We start from the raw sequence: 8,606 nt of genomic DNA, 5'->3' as shown, positions 1-8,606 counted from the left end.
TTGGAAGAAGCCATCTCCATTGGGATATGCCATCAACATGAAAGGATGAACTTGATCAGCAATGATACTTAGGTATGTTGTGCTATTCAGACTTTTATAATGATCTGGCCCTCTAGCAACTTCAGCGCAAAATTATAACTAATTTGCCTACAAACGTCAGGTGGTCATAATAATCTGGCCACTCAGTGTGTGTGTGTGTGTGTGTGTGTGTGTGTGTGTGTGTGTGTATGTATGTATATATATATTACATTTTAAATTTACAGATGAGACAACTAAGACTTAGAAATGTTATATACTGTGTTATAGTTCATACAACTAGTAGGTGGTAGAGCCATATGTTAAGCTAAGTGATGTGACCCTAGAGGTATCATGCTTAAACATTAGGCTTTACTTCCTCACATAGGTAGAAAAAAATTGCTAGTTGCTACTCAACTATGCCTTATCCCTGTCTTCCTAATCTGTGAATCTCTTCTCCTTCAGGAAACTAAAACTATATTTCCTAGTCTCCCATGAAACTAGGGCTGTACAATGAGATAATAACTAGAAGTCTTCAGGTGAGAATTCTGGGAAAGGTACTTAAAGGACTGACTCTATTGGGAGAAACATTATTTTGTCCCTTTTATGTTTCCTCCTTCTTCTTCAAAACTTTGAGGTGATGGTTGGAGTTTCTGCAGCCATTTTGGACCCAGAGGAACCCTTTAGAACAGATTCGTCTATTTCTCCTTTCAGATCTATCAATTTTTGCTTAATGCATTTTGGAGCTTTCTTGTGTGACACATAATCATGTGGGGTTACTATGTCCTCTTGGTTAATTATCCTCTTTATCATTGTAAAATAAACCTTTGTGCCTGGTGTTTTCGTTTTCTGAGGCTGCAGTAACAAATGACCAAAAAGGTGACTTTGAACAACAGAAACTTATTTTCTCAGAGTTATGGAGGCTAGAAGTCAAAAATCAAGGTGACAGAAGAGCCATGTTCCCTTCAAAGGCCTAGGGAAGAATTCTTCCACACCCCTGCTGGCCTGGTCACCCCTCACTGCTCCCCCTGCTGGCCTTGTCACCTCCAACTATCCCCCTCCCACCGGAGTGGTTGCCTCTCACTACCCCCACTGCCAGCCTGGTTAGCCCACGCAGCCTACTATTCGGTCATTTGGTCATCCCTCACTGCCCTTCCTGTCAGCCTGGTCGCCCCACGCAGCCTGCTATTCATTTGACCAATATTTCGGTTGTCATGGTCACTGCCTTTTTATATATTACTAGAGGCCTGGTGCACAAAATTTCGTGCACTCAGGGGTCTCTCAGCCCAACCTGCATGCTCTCACAATCCGGGACCCCTTGGTTAGGGTCCAGTCCCATCACAGCATGGCTCTAGTTCCCCAGGCCTGCGGGTTGGGGGGAGGGACCAAGAGGCCCGTCTGATCACTGTGGGCCAGGGGTAGGGACTTAAAGGCCAGTCTGATGGCAGCATGGCTCTGTTCCTACAGCTCCCTCCCGCCGCCACACCGTGGGCGGCCAGGACCCAGAACTGACTCCCACTGTGGGCAGCCGGAACCCAGGACTGACTCCCACCATGCTGCTGGGACCCAGGACTGACTTCCGCCTGCTGGCCGAGACTCTAGCCTGGTGTTCAGTCATCTGTCCAGACGTTTAGGTCGTGACATACCCTGGCTCTTTATATATTAGGATATAGATAATGTTTAATTGTCCTCAGAATGGTCTCCTCTTATACATTCTTATAATTTGAATCATGTAAGGCCACTCTTTCAATAGTTCTCAAAAAAGGGACATCATGGCCCACATGAAGATTTAGTGGATGTAAGTATGAATTCTTTTTTCCTTTTAATAAAAGACCACAACAGGGAATTTATGTAAAGACATTTCATAGCTTAACAGATACACATTCAAAATTTCCAGCATCTCTAAAGTACCTGACCCACCCTGAGCTGCCTTGGCATTCCAACTCTGTCTCACATTAATATTCATGTTGGGTTTCAGGAAAGACATTTTGCTAAGTTTAGAACCTGCAATAACTCATGAGCTAAAAAAATTTTTTAATTAAGCACCAAATTGTGTGGGCCCAGTTCATTCACCCCTGGCAGAATGCAGCTTCTAACAGAAGAGCTTATATAGCTGATCATAAAAGCTGTAAAGGTTCCCAGGACAGAAGATGAGTCCAAGAAAAGAAACATTCCAACAGTGATCCAATGATCTAACTGTACAAGGCTCAGATGTGTAATAACAAATGTTCCTTCCTCCAAAATGCAGTTTTGGAAGCCAGACAGGGGAAAAAAGTGGCAGGAGTCAAGCATATTCTGCAATTTAATAAATTTCAGGTCCAGTCAAGAAGAATTTGAGTGAGGCTAAGCATAAAATATTAGTCAAGGATCTTTTTCAAAGTATAGCATCATGATGGCCTGTGCACAGCCTGCTTCTAGGGACTAGACAGCTGGGGCATCTAAGATGTTAATATTGTTCTGGCCCATAATGATTTCATTGCTTTAATTTATGAAAACAGTGCATTAATTAGAAAGATCATGAGGTCACCACCCAAATCGTCATGAAGGAAGAGGTTGACAAATGAAATCCTTAGCTTCTGCCAACATGGAACTGGTGACCCTGACAAACTCGCTCTTATGCTCCTCATCTTAAAATCATTGTGTCCTCTTGGGCAATGACAAGAAAGCCACTACCTGGCAGAGTCGGAAACAGGAATTTTGATGAAGGTGAGGCAACAAAATGAAAAAAAAAAAGACATGAATCCTTCCAAAAGAAACTCACCTTCAGCAAGCACTGATTATATGCTTTCTTGACATCGGCACCATGACAGGTGCTGGGGCTATGGATGAAACAGACATGATTCCTGCTCTCAGGGTTTCACATCTGCCCAGGACCAGCCTCTTAGAGAAGGAAAAGAAAGCCCAAAACCACCTGATTTGCAGTCCAAACTTTTCATTGTTTGTCACAGTATATTAAAAACAAGAGAATGATAAAAACAGCAGCAACAATTTCTATTAATTGCCAATGAAAGCTGCTACCCTATTGCCCTGAAAGAGCAGATTTGAAAGCTAAACATCTCATTCATTAACAAGAGCCTCAGACTCGCCAGCATAAGTGGATGAATGACGGTCCAAATGCATGTTCTAGTTAGGCTATGTCAGAAGGATTCTATTAATTCCAATTAATGATGCCATTTTGGCGTATAAATCCTCTGGTTGTGTATCTTTGTGAGGACTGGCTGAATAAATAAAGCAAACGGGACCTCGGGGTGAGTGAGCATGTTGGAAGCAGGCACCAGTAAACCCCACAGAGATGCCAGGGACAGAGTTCTTTTGTTCCCTGCAGTGGTTTCTAAGATTGTCTAACTTTATTTTCTGTTGACAGAAGCTGATATAGTTTGTAACTTTATTAAAGCCATAAAAAGGGAAAATTTTTAAGCTCTATGGGTGTTTTATTCATATATTCAGACTGCAGGTTGTTCCATAAAAAAGGATTGTATGAACTCTGCTTATCGCACAGGATGCTACATTTTCAGAGGAGGTTGTCCAATCCCACCCCATAGACCAAAACAAGCCATAGCATCCATCACTCACACAATTAGCACAACTGAAACCTGGAACACCATTCCTTTTTATTTCTTAGATGAACCAGCTGGTAGCAGGAAATGTCTAATATTGAACAACCCAGCACTACAATGTAGGTTACCTAGACTCAGGTTTGAAGCTATTCCAGTATTAGGGGAAATAATAAAATCTTGCCTAGAAGAAGGGAATAAAATGATTTCTCCCTTTTTTATCAGGATGGAAAAAAGCTAAACACAGTACTTTTTAAAAACTAAAAATCAAGATATCATTCTATATTAAAACTAGAAGAAGGTAAAGAAATGTTTAACTTAATTCCTCTAGTTTTCAGAATATATACCATATAGAAAAGAATTTCAATTTGAATAGGAAGGAGTGTACTTTGTTTGCAGGGACATCTACTCATCACCAAAACTACAGCTTGAAATTATTTTCAATACCACTTTTAGTAGCAGAGTTGGCTGTAGCCATGGAAGTCCCCCTCCCCTTTTTTGGATAAGAATAGATTTGTTTCACAATTAGCTGATGTATTTTTCCAGTCTCTCCAACCTAATGTGGTCCTTCCCTTCAGTAAATATTTTGGTCTACAGTTTTCAAATCCTCTATATAAGCCCATCAGGCTAGCAGACTTTAAATCTAGTTCTGATTTGACTACATAAGCTTTTCCTCCTCACTTCTCTGAATCATTAGAATCAGGTGGGCTAACTTGAATGCCATCCTTTCAGAATCATCATTCTAGAACAAAGGCCTTTCACTTTTCCAGAAACTTGCTTACAGTAAAAAACAACTATTTAACAATTTTTCTGATAGTACTAAGTACAGAGCTTTACCATGAAGCCAAGAACAACCCAACTTATTTAAAATTATACAAATTTTAATTCACAGTGACAGCATTTGAAAATATGTATCACGTGAATAATCTGTGAAATTTGTTCAGATAACAGTTAGGAAAAGCTCCTTTGATCATTGCCTGTATTTTTGGTGCTTAGATTTAGAAAGAAAAATTTATAGCAACCTGGGTAGAGCTTAATTATTAAACTTGAAACATATACAATTGAATTAAAAACAATGTTGAGGAAATTACTTTCTTCCTGACAAATTCCGAACATTAGACTATGTGGTAAAATTAATGGCCAGGATTGGCATAACCCATGCAGCATTGAAGTGTGTCTTTAGGCAAAAGTCAGTCTTGGACATGAAATCCAGGTTAGGAGATGGTGCTGTGTTTTAAATTGATTCACAGTTTGATGTAGAAAAACAATCTTTATCAATAAAAATAAAAATGTGAAGGCTTGTCTGTGATGAAGGGACTCATGCCAAGTGAAGAAGGGAAGACAAGGGTAGGACTAGGGGCAATGGGCTGGGTATAGCTTGTAATTAGGACAGATAGACAGACTTATTAAACAAGAGAACTGGATTTTTCAATTGGGATTTTTATTGAAGTAATAATGAAGTCACATATAGTTATTCTTAAGAAATAATACAGAAAGATTCCTGTACACATTCCTGATTTTCCACAAGGATAGTATTTTGCAAAACTATTTCGTTTTTACTCTTTGCTTAAGCCCTTATTCCTTATTTCCCCTGAGAACTGGGGAGAACAGGTATGGGTGGATGTGGTGACTGTGTCATCAGTGGGTAATATGGTATAAACAAAAAAGAAATGGTCTTAAAACTAGATCAATCTGGATTCAAGTTATGTCATCTGGTCCTACCATCTGGGTAACTCGGACATGCTATTTATGCATTCAGATACTCCATTTTTTAACTCATCAAATTCTGCTTCAACAAGGCTATTTTGATGAGGATGTGAAATGATAGATGTGGAGTCACTGGGTAAGAATTAGGTAGATGTTCAGTACATTCCAGTCCCTTCCATGCCCTTGCTGTCTGTATAAACCTAGAGGCACCATCTATAGATGGTCATAGTTCAAAGCAATTGCTCAGAAGACTTTGTGTTCCTCAAGGCCCTTGCCTATGTAGTTTTTTAAAAGTGTGTTTATTTATGGAAAATATACTGTATTAAAGCTTATTTCTAAATAGAAGAAACGTAAAAACAAGCTAAGCTCAGAATGGCTCTAGACCTCTCCTGCTACCTTCTTTTTCTCACTGATGGATGCACATTCTCTCTCACAAGCACCCTTGCTTTTCTCAGGCAGACATAGGAGTGGTCCTTAGTTACAATTTTCAAATAGCATAAAAGACCGCTCTGCGACATCTTGGATGCAGGATATGTCACAACTATCTCTAGCACCTTATTTTCTAAGTGAAAAAAAAAAAATGTTCGTGTGCCCTCAAGAACATCTTAGGCTTATCATTGGCTCCTGGCTATTTCCTCCTCTCTGCCCTGCAGTCTGAAAGGAAGTACCCTAGAATGAATGAGGTGATTACCTCAATAAATGATGATAGTTGGTCAACACTCTAAAAATATAAAAACATAATGTAGAACACTTTAATAGTATCAATGAACAAAATGTACATACAATTTATCAAACGAACAATATTGACCTGTTGCAATAATGTTTTTATTTTCCTATAAATAGTGGGAAATAGCTCTCATTCTTCACTGCTATACTCAATCTGGCTCTTGGCTCCTTATTTATTTATTTTTATGCTTAGAGGTATGTGTGTGTGTGTGTGGGGGGGGCTTGTTTATCTTTTCTTTGAGATGAAATCTCTTTATAGCACTGTTAACTGATTTTACCATACATCTGGGCTTTATATTTTCCTATATTTAAGAAGATGATTCATTTCATTGGCTCAAGAGCTTATTTTCCAGTTGGAATTGTAAGCCAGAGGAAATATTTTACAAAAACAAAATTTTCATTTTCTTTATTGTTCTTGCCTAGAGGTACTCTCTGATTTATTTCATTCTTCTTTTAGTTGTATGATTTAAAGAGACAATAGAAAAAACACACTCCAGTGCACTTTTTCCTGTGCTTCCTTCTTTAAAGCAGCTTTTATTTAAATTTTTAATATCACTAATCCAGGGAAACTCATCTTTGTTTTCAGTTCTCTAAGCCTTAGATAAATCAATATTTTAAACATTCCTCTGATGAAAGTAGGGTCTAGGTTTTCTATACTATATTTTCGATAATTTGGATAGTATTGTATATTTTGGATCATTCAGCAAATGGTTGTTGGCATGAGGTTGATGAGGGAATAGTTGATTTTTTGTGGTAAGAAGAAGTTATTAAAATTTCAGTGGAGGCCAATTTCCATTCCCTGTGGTGGAAGTTTTCTGAGTGTATGAGGCAGGAACCTTGAAGCTTCTCTCCCATTTCTGCCTGCCCTGATTCCATCCATTCATTAAGATAAAGCTCAGATGTTATCTCCTCGTTCTGGCCATAACTGCTTCTATACATCTACTGGATTCCCATGATCTTGGTTTATTAATCCTCTATGGCACCCATCTTGATCTAAATTATGATACAGTTATTTGTAAACATGCTGAATGTCCCTCACTAGATTACAAAATTCTTTAGCAACGTAACCATCTCTAATCTACCATTTGACCCTAGAAAGCATTCAGTATACTTTCTTTGTATTTATTGGTCACTGAATACATGTTTAATGAATGGTTAAATAAATGTTCAAAGCATTTTAGAGTTTTTCTAATAAGATGATATTTGTAAACTGCTTTAACAATTAAAAATATATATGATTAAAAGAAGTTTCACACTATCTTTGTAGGTGATTGGGCCAGAATGGTGAGAAAGAAGAGTCAAAATTACTCCCAGTTATCTGACTGTGTCATTTACTGAGCAGTTTTATGTAGAAAGCTAGTGAATTTAATTTTGGATATGTTGAGTTTGAAATACCACTGAGACCCTCCTAATGGAGAATTCAGTTAGCATTTGGCTATATGGGCTGGAGATAATATTTTAGATTAAGCCATATATCACTATGGTATGATATATACTGCTGGCAGTTTACTAAAAATTCATTTCTACTTCTTCCTAGACGTAACTTTACTGCACTTCTCAGCTTATTTTCCAGTGAGGTATTGCAATGTTACTAAATCTGACCAATAGGATATGAGTGAAGAGAATGTGTCATTCCTGAACGAAGGCTTTTAAGAATCAGTATAGCTTCTCCATGTTCTCTTTCCTCTTTAGCTGGATGGAAGTTAACAATGACAATGTCCTAAGCGATATTGGACTCACAAATTGAAGCATTTGAGTTCTTGAATCTCCACAAGAAAAATATCTTCCCACCCACCAGGAATAGTACTCACTTTGGACCACTATATGAGAAATAACCTCTATTCCAGGGGTGGGCAAACTTTTTAACTTGAGGGCCACAATGGGTTCTTAAACTGGACCGGAGGGCCGGAACAAAAGCATGGATGGAGTGTTTGTGTGACTAATTATAAATTCAAAGTAAACATCATTACATAAAAGGGTACGGTCTTTTTTTTTTTTTTTAGTTTTATTCATTTCAAACGGGCCGGATCTGGCCCGCGGGCCGTAGTTTGCCCATGGCTGCTCTATTCTGTTTGAGCCCCACATTTTGTGATCTATGTGTTACAGCATTTTAGCCTACTTTAATAAATACAGGTAGTGATGGAAACAATAGAAGTTGGTGAGATGACCCAGGAGTGCAGGGAGCAGTGAGAGAAGTTGCAAATGAAACCCCCGAGAAAGGTTTGCATTTAAGGAATGTCAGGAGGAAGATAATCAGTGAGGGAGACAGAAGGAGCAAGTAGAGAGATGGGAAGAAAATCAGAAGACAATAATAATCCAAGGAAAAGAGCATTAGCTGTGCTCAGTGCTTCATGTGCAGGAGCAGAGGAAGGCTGCATTGGTCCACAGACAAGGTTTTATTAAAAGAAAAATGGAAAGAGGCAGAAAGAATGTAAGGATGAACTATGAGGAATAAAATGAATAAGGAGAGAAAATAACATAAAGGAAATAAACAGGAAAACAGCAGGGAAACCAGGATTGGTTAAAGGAACAGTGTAGTATGAGCAGCAGAGTGAAAGAAATCAACAGAGATTATGTTTCAGGAGTAATGCTTTTTGATTAGGA

This window comes from Myotis brandtii, unplaced genomic scaffold, assembly GCF_000412655.1.
Source record: "Myotis brandtii unplaced genomic scaffold, ASM41265v1 scaffold423, whole genome shotgun sequence".
NCBI lineage: Eukaryota > Metazoa > Chordata > Mammalia > Chiroptera > Vespertilionidae > Myotis > Myotis brandtii.
This window is presented reverse-complemented; position numbering follows the sequence as displayed.